Raw genomic sequence first — 11,749 nt, 5'->3', positions numbered from 1 at the left:
AAAGGAAACTGGATATGTTTTTGGTCGGATCACAAGTGAACAATGGAGACACAGTTGTTTACACCTGGCGATTTAATCCGTCTCTTCTGTCCACTTTCGACCACTTCTGACCACATTCCTGCATTTACAGACATTACAAACTCAACTGACTGGCATCTATCCTGTATGATTTTATGTGATTCTCTTCAGACATTAGAACTGTACATGAATTATGAGCTTCTAGAACGTTTGACCTCCTACCTGAAGATCTTTTTTACAAATATAAATAAAAACAGTATAAATAAAAATAGTCTAAACAAAAAATAGCTGTATGAAGTGCAAACAATAGTGCAGCCATAATCAAAGTAGGCTAGGCTACTCTCTCAATATTCAAAATGCAAATAGAGACCAATTTTTTCAAGCATGATACAGAGCTATAGACAATTACACAACCTTTTATAGGATACATACAAATAACAACATATATATGTTATGTAGCCTAATTTGCGCGCACTGTGGAACAAGCGCGTATTAAAATTGCTTTTGAAGGCGCGTGCGCGTTTTACTTTCGGTTTCGTTTCAAGGATCGTGCGAATTCTCAGCGGTGCTGAGCGTGCTTTCTACAATACGAGACATTCATTTAACAAACGAATTTGAAAGTGAGGGGGACACAAACGGGATTTTGAAAAGTGGATGTGGTCAAAAGTGGACAAGCTGAAAACGTTTTACACCCCTATTTACACCTGTACTTAGCATTGTCCACTTATGATCAGATCGACGCATCAGAAAACGCATGTTAATACCAGGTGAAACAGGGCCTCTAATTCTTGCACAGTACCTCTCTCTGGTCAATGTCAGTAATCTCAAATCCAAAATATCGCCATATTTATTTTATTTTTAATTTTTTTTGGCTACCAGATCAGTGTCGATCTCCTCTGCATCCATCCACGCTGCGCATACAAGTGAACACGCACGCACACGCGCACGCCACACGTGCACTGCCTATACTGAGAGACTGTCAGATTTTTTGTTTTAGTCTTTTTTGTTTGTTTGTGTTGTTAGCGGTACGGAAAATCAGCAAACTGTCTCAGAAAGTAGGTGTTCACACTTATTTAATAGAATCGCAACATTTTGCAGTCATATAATCGCACAGGCTGACATCGCGATTGCGATTGCGATACGATTAATCGTGCAGCACTAGTTTTTTTTTCATTTATTTTGAAGTTGTCCTTACTCAGTCAATTTTTGGTCAGATTTCTGCTCATTTGTTAGAGATCATATCATGCCCAGCTTTCAACTTTGTTTTGAAAATGTTCTGTTTGGTTTTTTCACTTACAACATATCATTCCATGAGGAATATTATTTGATTTATCTGTTAAATCTGGCAAAGTTTAGTATACATAAATGCAAGTATGGCGACTGTAAACCATTGTTTCTCATTTTGAAATCAGAAGTTAAGCAATACCTAAAATCTATTTACAATCTGACAAACAAGAAAGCTGTTAAATGTATTAATGTATGTAAACATATTCATGTTTTTATGTAATTTTCTTTCTTTTTTTAATTGTAATTTTGTATCTCCTTTTCTTTGTGTTCACCTCCTGGCTACTGTAAAACTCAGAATTTGAGTGACTCAATAAAAAATAAAAAAAAATTCACGCCATATCGTAATTACTGTCATTTCGAGATGGCAACATGTGACGTTCTACTCGGAGCTGTTCACGTCCTCAGATCGGAATGGACTACTTGTACTGAGCCTTGTGACGCACTTCCGTTTTGAAAGCTTACGGCTCATTTATTTCCGGTTATGTACATTTCAATGCGCTGTAATCATCTAAGTTGACTTAAACGACTTAAAAAAAAAATAGATTTCATGGGATGATTTCAAGTTTGGACATTTTCAGAGACCAAAGAAGACATATTCTGATGATTACTGTGTACAGAATTTTCCAAACTCAACGGAACGTGAAGATTTAATCTAACATAAATCTGAGAAAGCGGTGGCTGTAATCATACGTGATTGTTCACCACAGGGTGTCTCTGCTCTATAGTGGCCTAATTGCGACGCTGCAGTTTGTGAGATCTGATGAATAAGATCATAATGAACCTTTATTAATCTGTATTAAATATGTTAGTGTCACTACTATGGTAGTGTGCTCACTACCAGATGTTGCTCTCACCTTGTCGTAACACTCAGACTTTTGCACTACACCCCGGACTACATTCCCCGTCATTCAGCGTGCTGATTGGGTTAACACCCGTGACCAATCAGCGGCGCTATAAAAGCCCCGGTCTTTCCCCATGCAAGCCACGGAGTATTGTTGTTGCGTTTATCATTGTTATCGTTCCTAGTTCCTAGTACCCTTGTTCCCTAGTTTCCTAGTTTCCGAGTTCCCTGTGTTTAGCTTTCTCGCCTGGCCTTCTTGTCTCGTCTCCCTCTCCACATTACAGAATACTCCGACACACAAGGATCTAGCAGCTTCACTCATGGACATTACACAGGTATGGACACAACCAGGATATTATTCAGATTAAAACAAGGACCACGGTCATTAGAACAGCACATCTGTGAATTTCTGGCCATCGCTAACCATTCAAACCTCCTGGACTATTTGCTAATTCAAATTTTCTGCGATGGCGTTAATGAGCCTTTAAAGGCAAGGCTGAGACGCGAGGGTCCGTGTTTATCGCTAGCTGCATTTATGGACTATGCTTTATTGTGCGTGGGCTCCTCTTTTACTGTGGGTATCGCGGATGAGGAACGCGACATCCCGGTAATGCCAGCCGCACAACCCGCTCGTGAAATGGTGGCTGCACCGGAGCGCATCCACATAATAGTGGCTACAATGGATCCTGTTCACAAAATGGCGGTCGCGCCGGAGCGCGTTCACACCATGGTGGCGACAGCGGAGCCCGTGCACAAAATGGCGGCGACAGCGGTGCCCGTTCGCAAGATGGCGGCCGCGCCGGTGTGCGCTCACAAGATGGCGGCGACGGCAGAGCCCGTTCACAAAATGGCGGCGAAAACGGAGCTCTGTCACGTCACAGCTGCTACCCCAGAGCCAAGCAAAGCTAAAGCTGTGTTTCCCGAGTCAAGTCAAGTTGCAGCTGTGTTTCCCGAGTCAAGTCGAGTTACAGCTGGTTTCCCGAGTCAAGTCAAGTTACAGCTGTGTTTCCTGAGTCAAGTCAAGTTTCCGAGTCCAGTCAAGTCGCGGCTGTTGTTCCAGAGTCAAGTCAAGCTACAGCTGCTGTTCCTGTGTCAAGTCAAGTTAGAGCTGTGTTTCCTGCGTCAAGTCAAGTCAGAGCTGCTCTTCCTAAGGCAAGTCAAGTTAAAGCTGTGTTTCCTGTGTCAAGTCAGAGCCGCTCTTCCTAAGTCAAGTCACAGCCGAGGTTCCTGAGTCAAGCAAGGTCACAGCCATGGTTCCTGAGTCTAGCAAGGTCACAGCCGTGGTTCCTGAGTCAAGCAAGGTCACCGCCGTGGTTCCTGAGTCAAGCAAGGTCAAAGCCGTTGTTCCTGAGTCAAGCCAAGTCAAAGCCGTCGTTCCTGAGTCAAGTAAAGTCCCAGCTGGTCTCTACGAACCAAGTCAAGTCATCGCTGATCTCCATGAGTCAAGTCACTATTGATCTTCACGAGCCAAGTCAAGTCATTGCTGATCTTCATGAGCCAAGTCAAGTTATTGCTGACGGCCCAGAGTCAAGTCACGTCCCGCCTGATGGCCCAGAGTCAAGTCACGTCTCGTCTGACCACCCAGAGCCTCGCCATGTCTCGTCTGACATCCCAAGGTCACGGCCTATCATGATGGCCAGCGTGCTGGACCCACCACTAGTGTCAGTGCGGGCAGCAAACATCTCAGTGACACCAGCGCCTCATAGACCAACCATTAATGAGGTCCTGCCTCCCGCTGCTGCTCTTCCCTTAATGGCGGTTGCCATTTGGTGTGTGTGGGCTGCACACTGTGCTCCTGAGGTCAGGTCTGTTCACAGGCCTGCTCCTGAGGTCACGTCTGTTCACAAGTCTGCCCCTGAGGTCACGTCCGTTCACAAGTCCGCCCCTGAGGTCACGTCCGTTCACAAGTCTGCTGCAGAGGTCCCGTCTGGTCTCAAGTCTGCTGCAGAGGTCCCGTCTGGTCTCAAGTCTGCTCCAGTGGTCCCGTCTGGTCTCAAGTCTGCTCCAGAGATCCCGTCTGGTCTCAAGTCCGCTCCAGAGGCCTCTTCCGCCGGAGAAGCCACGCCAATGCCTCCAGAGGTGTCAGCTCCAGCAAAACCTCCCATGGTGGCGGCACTAACCTATGAACTCTCTGCTTCTCTCCCTATTCTGTTTGCCTTCTCTGTCCCTGCTCTCCCCAGGTCCCAGTTCATGACGCGACCTCCTGCTTTGCCCTGGAGGGCCCCTGCGCCTCCTGCTCTGCTTGGAGGTTTTCTGCGGCTCCTGCTCCACTCTGGAGGGCTCCTGCGCTTCTTGCTCTGCCTCAGTCACCGGGTCCTCTGCATGGACCTGGTCCTCCAACCCTCGCCCTGTCTCGCTCTCGCCCCACCGCTCCCCTGGACTGTTGTTCAGTGGGAGCGTCTGGAAGCTGCTCTTTGTGGGGGGTGGGGGGGGGGCTATGTCATGAATCTGGTCGGTGACCTGCGGTCCGCTCACTACCAGCTCTCACCTTGTCATAACACTCAGACTGTTGCACTACACCCCGGACTACATTTCCCGTCATTCAGCGCGCTGATTGGGTCAGCACCTGTGACCAATCAGCAGCGCTATAAAAGCCCCGGTCTTTCCCCATGCAAGCCACGGAGTATTGTTGTTGCGTTTATCATTGTTATCGTTCCTAGTTCCTAGTACCCTTGTTCCCTAGTTTCCCAGTTCCCTGTGTTTAGCTTTCTCGCCTGGCCTTCTCATCTTGTCTGTCTCGCTGCCAGCCTACTGGACTATCGCTCGTTTCACGGATTATTCTCTTGTCTCGCTCCCTTTGCGGATTACGTTCGCCACGGATCGACCCACGCCAGTTTCACGGACTTCTATTGTGCCTCGCCCCAACATATCTGTTTGCTGTTGTTTTGACCCTGCCTGTTTGACCATGTATCTGTCTCGTCCCTTGAATAAAAGCTCGCAAATGGATCCGCTCGCCTCTCGTCTCTCACTCTCCGTTACAGTTAGTCACTATTCTGTGTCATATTCTGTCATCATTTTAATGTATGTAGTCTAATGCTAAAATATGAATATTCAATAGCACTGTCAGCGTGTTACTGTTAAAAATTATTTAAATGTTTAACATCGTTAAATAAGGCAGTTACCGCACATTCATTCAGCCATTTTAAACAATAGAATAAGTAGTAGGGACTCGGAATAAGAGCACCAACACAAACAAACAAATGGTTTTACTACAAATAAAACCAAAAATTGCAATTGAAGTTAAACCATATAACCACAAATTAACTCGGGTTTTACTACACTGTCCATAGTTTACCAATGGTAGGCTATTTGTAGTAAAAGTGTTGTTATACAAATGGTAAAAATAAGAAAAACATGGCACTTTTACTACAGTAAAACCATGGTTAATTTTCATAAGGATGTTTATCAGTCAAACTCATTTAAAACTGTACATTCATCAGGTATGAAATATGATCAGTAAAAGAAAAATACCATTTGTGAGAATGCAGCAGGTTAGTTGGGATATAAATGTATTTATTATTCAGAATGCACATACCGAAGGGAAATATATTTTTAGTAACCTTTCAGCAGGTTGAATATGATTTATGTTAACGCAGAGAATATGATTAATTGTTTTTTATTTTTATTATTATTATTATTATTATTTTAATATGCATGCAAAGAATACACAAAATACACATACAGATTAACAAAGACAAGACAACATAGGACAACTGATCACAAAAAACACAGAATTCACACTGATATATAGGTTGGGAATGATGAGTATTGTGGATGTTGAGAGTATTTATTTCTTTAAGCGATTTTCTCTTTCCTTCCTCCTCCCCTACCCCTCTCCCATTTCTCAATACTACTAACTACTACTACTACTACTACTAATAATAATGGAAATATTTGCCCCCTGCCAAGGATTTCCAAGTATATCCACATATAAACCTTTGGGGAGGCAGGAACCTGATCTGCAGACACGCCTCCATCCAACATCCAAAACACATACCTAACACACCTGCCTAATTGTTTTTTTGTAAAGAAATGCCAGCCCTAAAATGTAGTAATAATCTGCGTTCTCATGAGAAACTGTCTGTGCGCTGAACGCTAACCGGAAACTACCGAGCCATAACAAGTAGAACACAGAAATAGTTGTGCAAGTAGCTTATTATGCTTATCTATGGCAACACTATCAACGCCTAAACAGAGCCTATATTGGTCAGGTGATACAGCAGTCATGTTGTACAAGTCGTAGCTCTCAGAAGAATTACGAGTTCTACGAGGACATGAACACTTTTTACAAGTTGGAATCTTGTAATTACAGGAATTCCGATATGGCGTGAACGCACCTAAAAAATAATGTAGTAATTGCATCTGATAGTCTCTCTCTCACAAGTATTAGATATGGGAAGTCATGCAGACTTGATATTCTAAATAAAGTATATCAAACAATACATAGATTACATAATAAAGGTTTGATGGTATTGTTTATCTGGGTTCCTGCACATGTAGGTGTGAAAGAAAATGAAGAAGTAGATTTATTAGCAAAACTCTCTCTCTCAAATCTCAAACAGTAGATTTTAAGTAAAGCTTAAGGAATATCGATCTTTGTCAGGTGACGTCACACTCACGAGAATCGAATTGCATTTTGGGTATCGCCGTCATTTGTAAGGTATCAAAGCCGAGGTGTTCTGTAGTTACAGAACTGTCTTTTTGATTTGCTTCAAAATGGTATGTTTTTGTTGTGTTAAAGTCTGCGATGGTAAATTACACGATAGAAAAGATTAAAAACTAACCACGAGGAAAGATATTTTAGGTCTCCTACTAGACAACATGCAGCGGAAATAACCAAGAAGTGTCGGATGGCCTGGACAGCAGCGGTGATACGCAAAATCATCATATTTGCCAACATATCTCCATTTATGTTCGTTTACCCTCGACATTTTCATAAAGGTAAGCAAGACATTTTTTAGGATGTGCTTAATTTCTATTTTCTTTAGTACCTAACGTTACATCCACATGTTGTTTTGGGTTATCAGTGCTATTTAGTGGTGTAGTGCAGGTATACAGCGTAATGACAAGTTTGGATAAATGCAAATATTCCCTAAAAGCACCCAGTAAAGACAGAGATGTGGTCAGGAATGTGGCGCCGGATTCCTTTGAAATATGTTTGATGGTTACACCGGTGCCGTCCTCCCACCCCAGATGCTGCTTGTTCGTCACTGGAAGCCGCAGTCCCAAACCTGCATGCAGGCGGTTCAGGATATTGGTCGCCTGACGTTGACCTGGGGGATAACAACGTCTCTCGGCACACCCTGAACGACCAAGCAGCCTTCTCTATGGATAGCACTGCTTGCTCCACATGGAGAGGGGCCTAGAAAAGGTGGCCTAACCAAAGCTTATCCCATACAACCCCAGTTGGCTAGCCGCGGTCAACGGGCATCTTCCCATGTGGTCAGAATACAAGAAAGAAAAATGGACCCACCCCAACGGAAACCACAACCGGACTCAACGTGGCATGTTGGAACATCCAAACCATGCTCGATACAGCGGACAGGGGACGTCCTGAACGGCGTTCTGCTCTCATTGCTCACAAACCGCGGAGGCTAAATATCGACATTGCCGCGCTCAGCGAAGTACGCCTCCCAGACGAAGGCAGCCTTCAAGAACTTGGCGCTGGCTACACCCTCTACTGGTCAGGCAGGCCTGCATCAGAAAGAAAGCTCTCAGGAGTGGGCTTCATGATTAAGACTTCCATTGCTTCCAAGATGGAAAACCTACCAACAGGTCACTCTGACTGCTTCATATCCATGCGCCTGCCACTGAGACGGCAGCAGCATGTCCCTTCTCTCAGTGTATACTCCCCAACCCTCTTGGCAGAGCCTGCAGAAAAGGACAAGTTCTACACTGACCTGCGCAATCTCCTGCAGAAAACCCCTGCAGACGACAAAGTCATCATCCTTGGCGACTTCAATGCCAGAGTGGGCCGAGATTCAGAAGCCTGGCAAGGAGTCCTTGGCAAGCATGGTGTAGGGAGCTGCAATGACAGTGGCTGCCTACTGTTGGAGTTCTGTGCAGAGCAACAACTTTCCATCACCAATACCATCTTCCAACAAAAAGACAGTCGAAAGACCACCTGGATGCATCCTCGCTCCAAACACTGGCACCTCACTGATTATGTTCTAGTGCACCAAAAGGACCACAGTGATGTCCTCCACACCAGAGTGATGCCCAGTGCAGAATGCCACAATGACCATCGTCTTGTCCGCTGCAAACTCAGGCTCCACTTCAAACCAAAACCCAAGAAGTATGCAGGGCCCCCTAAGAAAAAACTTGACATTCCCAGCCTTCAGTGTGATGCAGTGAAAGCCAATTTCCAGGCAGACTTACAGTGCAGGCTGGAGGACATAATTGACCCAACAGACTCCTCCCCTGAAACACTCTGGGACCAATTGAAAACTGCTATTGGAAAATCCTCTATAGCAGTCTTGGGTTTTGCTAGTAAGAGGAACAAAGACTGGTTTGATGAAAACAACGAAGAGATCCAGGCACTCTTATCCAGGAAAAGAGTCGCCCATCAGGCCCACCTAGCCCAACCTTCCTGCCCTGTGAAGAAGTCTGCCTTCCGCCTCATCTGTAGCATGCTTCAGTGCAAGCTCAGAGAGATCCAGAATGAATGGTGGAACAGATTCGCACAGAGGACCCAGCTTTGCGCTGACAATGGTGACTATAAGGGCTTTTACAAAGCACTGAAAGCAGGGTATGGTCCCAGGCACATGGTGCAAAGTCCTATGCGAAGCGCAAATGGAAAGAAACTCCACACAGACAATACCTTAATCTTAAATCGATGGTCGGAGCATTTCCAGGAACTCTTCAGTGCTGAGCGCACTGTACAAGAAGCAGCCATCCTCCAGATACCACACCTTCCAGTGAAGGTTAAACTGGATGAACCACCCACCATTGCAGAGAGCCTCAAAGCTATCCAACAGCTCAAGAGTGGCAAAGCAGCAGGCACTGACAGAATTCCGCCAGAGACCTGAAAGTATGGAGGCCCAGCACTGCACAGTAAGCTCCATGACCTCTTTGTCTGCTGTTGGGAGCAAGGAACACTACCAAAGGATTTCCGCGATGCAGTCATCGTCACTCTGTACAAGAACAAAGGGGAGAAGTCTGACTGCTCCAACTATCGTGGAATCACCTTGCTCTCCATTGCCGGGAAAATCCTCGCAAGACTGCTTCTGAATCGGCTGGTGCCTGCTATTGCTGAAGACCACCTCCCTGAGAGTCAGTGCGGCTTCAGAGCCACTGACATGGTCTTTGTGCTGAGACAGCTACAGGAGAAGTGCCGCGAGCAGAACAGAGGGCTGTACATAACTTTCGTCTACCTGACAAAAGCGTTCGACAGTGTGAGCAGGCAAGGCATGTGGCAGATCCTGGAGCGACTTGGCTGTCCACCAAAGTTCCTCAACATGATCATCCAATTGCATGAGGACCAGAAAGGCCAAGTCAGGCTCAACACAGACCTCTCAGTGCCATTTCCCATTCTCAATGGCGTAAAGCAGGGCTGTGTACTGGCACCGACCCTCTTCACCATCTTTTTTAGCATGATGTTGAAGCAGGCCTTACAGGACTTCGATGATGATAATGCCGTGTACATCAAGTACCGTCTCGATGGCAGCCTGTTCAACCTCAGACGACTGCAAGCCCATACCAAAACCCTAGACCAACTGATCCGTGAGCTGCTCTTTGCTGATGATGCTGCCCTCCTTGTGCACACAGAGAGCCCTGCAGCGCATTACGTCCTGCTTCACAGATGCTACCCAACTCTTCGGACTGGAGGTCAGTTTGAAGAAGACTGAGGTCCTCCACCAGCCGGCACCAAAGGAAGACCATCACCCTCCCCACATCACCATCGGCGAGATTGAACTGAAGTCAGGGCACCAGTTCACTTACCTTGGTTGCATTATCACATCAGACGCCAAGATCGCTGAGGAGCTGGACAACAGGCTTGCAAAAGCAAACAGTGCCTTCGGGCGACTATATAAGTGGGTGTGGTACAACAAACAGCTGAAACAAAGCACCAAGATTAGTGTGTACAGAGCCGCTGTCCTTACCACCTTGCTGTATGGCTCCAAGTCCTGGGTCCTCTACCGCAGCCAACTGCGACTTCTCGAACGTTTCCACCAGCGCTGTCTGCGCACCATCCTCGGCATCCACTAGAGTGATTATGTCACTAACGTCGAGGTTCTTGAACAGGCAAAGACCGTAAGCATTGAGGCCTTGCTGTTGAGAACACAGCTCCGCTGGGCAGGGCACGTCTCTAGGATGGAGGATCACCGCCTGCCAAAAGGAAAAAAAAAAAAAACAGGCACAAAATTATCCCTCATTAGTTTGTGGAGTCCTTTGGACACAGTATAGCAATGATTGACTGCTTTGAGATTTCCACAGAGAAACCGTTCAGTGAAAAAAAGTGTGTGCCAGAATACGTTCCACCTACAAGCACTATTATGTATTTGACAGATCAACTAGCACTTCTAAAAATCTAAAAATGTAGAAAGAGTCATTAGAAATGTTTGGCAGAAGCATCAAATGATCATCATCATATTATTATTATTATTACTATTATTATTAATTTATTCAACTTTCTTTGTAGTACTTGCACTATGTCCACTTAAGAAAACAGTATGTTGATGTTCATCATGCTTGTCACATCTTCTGTTATGCATTTTGAAGCTGATTTTTAACACAGTGTAGCATTTATAATAAAGTATGCATACTGACATTTTCATAAATGTGTTTTTGATTGTCTCCTTATCAGTACTTGTTATCAGCCAAATTAAGTATGGAAAATGTTGAACAAACAGGTCCCTTGTCAAAAAATCCTATAGGATTCCAATGGGAAACCTGTACAGGATTTTAATAAGAATTTCTATCATATTTTGGAACCATTCCTATAGGATTCTGATAGGAAGAGTCTTATAGGACAAGACATTAATATTCTGTAGGACCATTCCTATCGGATTTTAATGGGATCCAATTAGGCAGCTGGTCATATCTATATGGGAATTCTTTATAGATAGTACTTGCAGTTTGCTTAAACTCACCCTGATATAGACATTGTACATTGTATGTTGCACAACCTGCAATAACATTGTAAACAACATAGGTGATTTGTGCAGCACATAGCATTGCAAAACATTTCTAAAGCTCTAATAATGGATTGATCTCACACACACACACAAAATAATAATAATAATAATAATAATAATAGTAATAATAATAATAATAATAATAATAATATGTGTAACTTTTTTCCTTCACAGGCAAAATAATAACTTGTTCTCAAGGCAAATCAAAATCACATCATAACACAGAACACTAAAATATTAAACAATATAAATTTAATAAAGTTCAATTTGTCTGAAATAAACTTTGTTTGTGTGTAATGTAAAGAGTGGGAGAAAAAAACCCATCTAATTCAGTTCAGAAAAAAAAAAAGTAGGAAGAAGATCGTATCCAATCTATTTCAAATGAAGCAATCACTCCTAATGCTCTGTATAAAGTAAAGTTCCCAGTCCACACAACAGGTCCATACGCTGATGAAGAGATGAAATT

The sequence above is a fragment of the Labeo rohita genome, chromosome 23, assembly GCF_022985175.1.
Source record: "Labeo rohita strain BAU-BD-2019 chromosome 23, IGBB_LRoh.1.0, whole genome shotgun sequence".
Taxonomy (NCBI): Eukaryota; Metazoa; Chordata; class Actinopteri; order Cypriniformes; family Cyprinidae; genus Labeo; species Labeo rohita.
The sequence above is the reverse complement of the archived record's forward strand: the minus strand, read 5'-3'. Positions refer to the sequence as shown.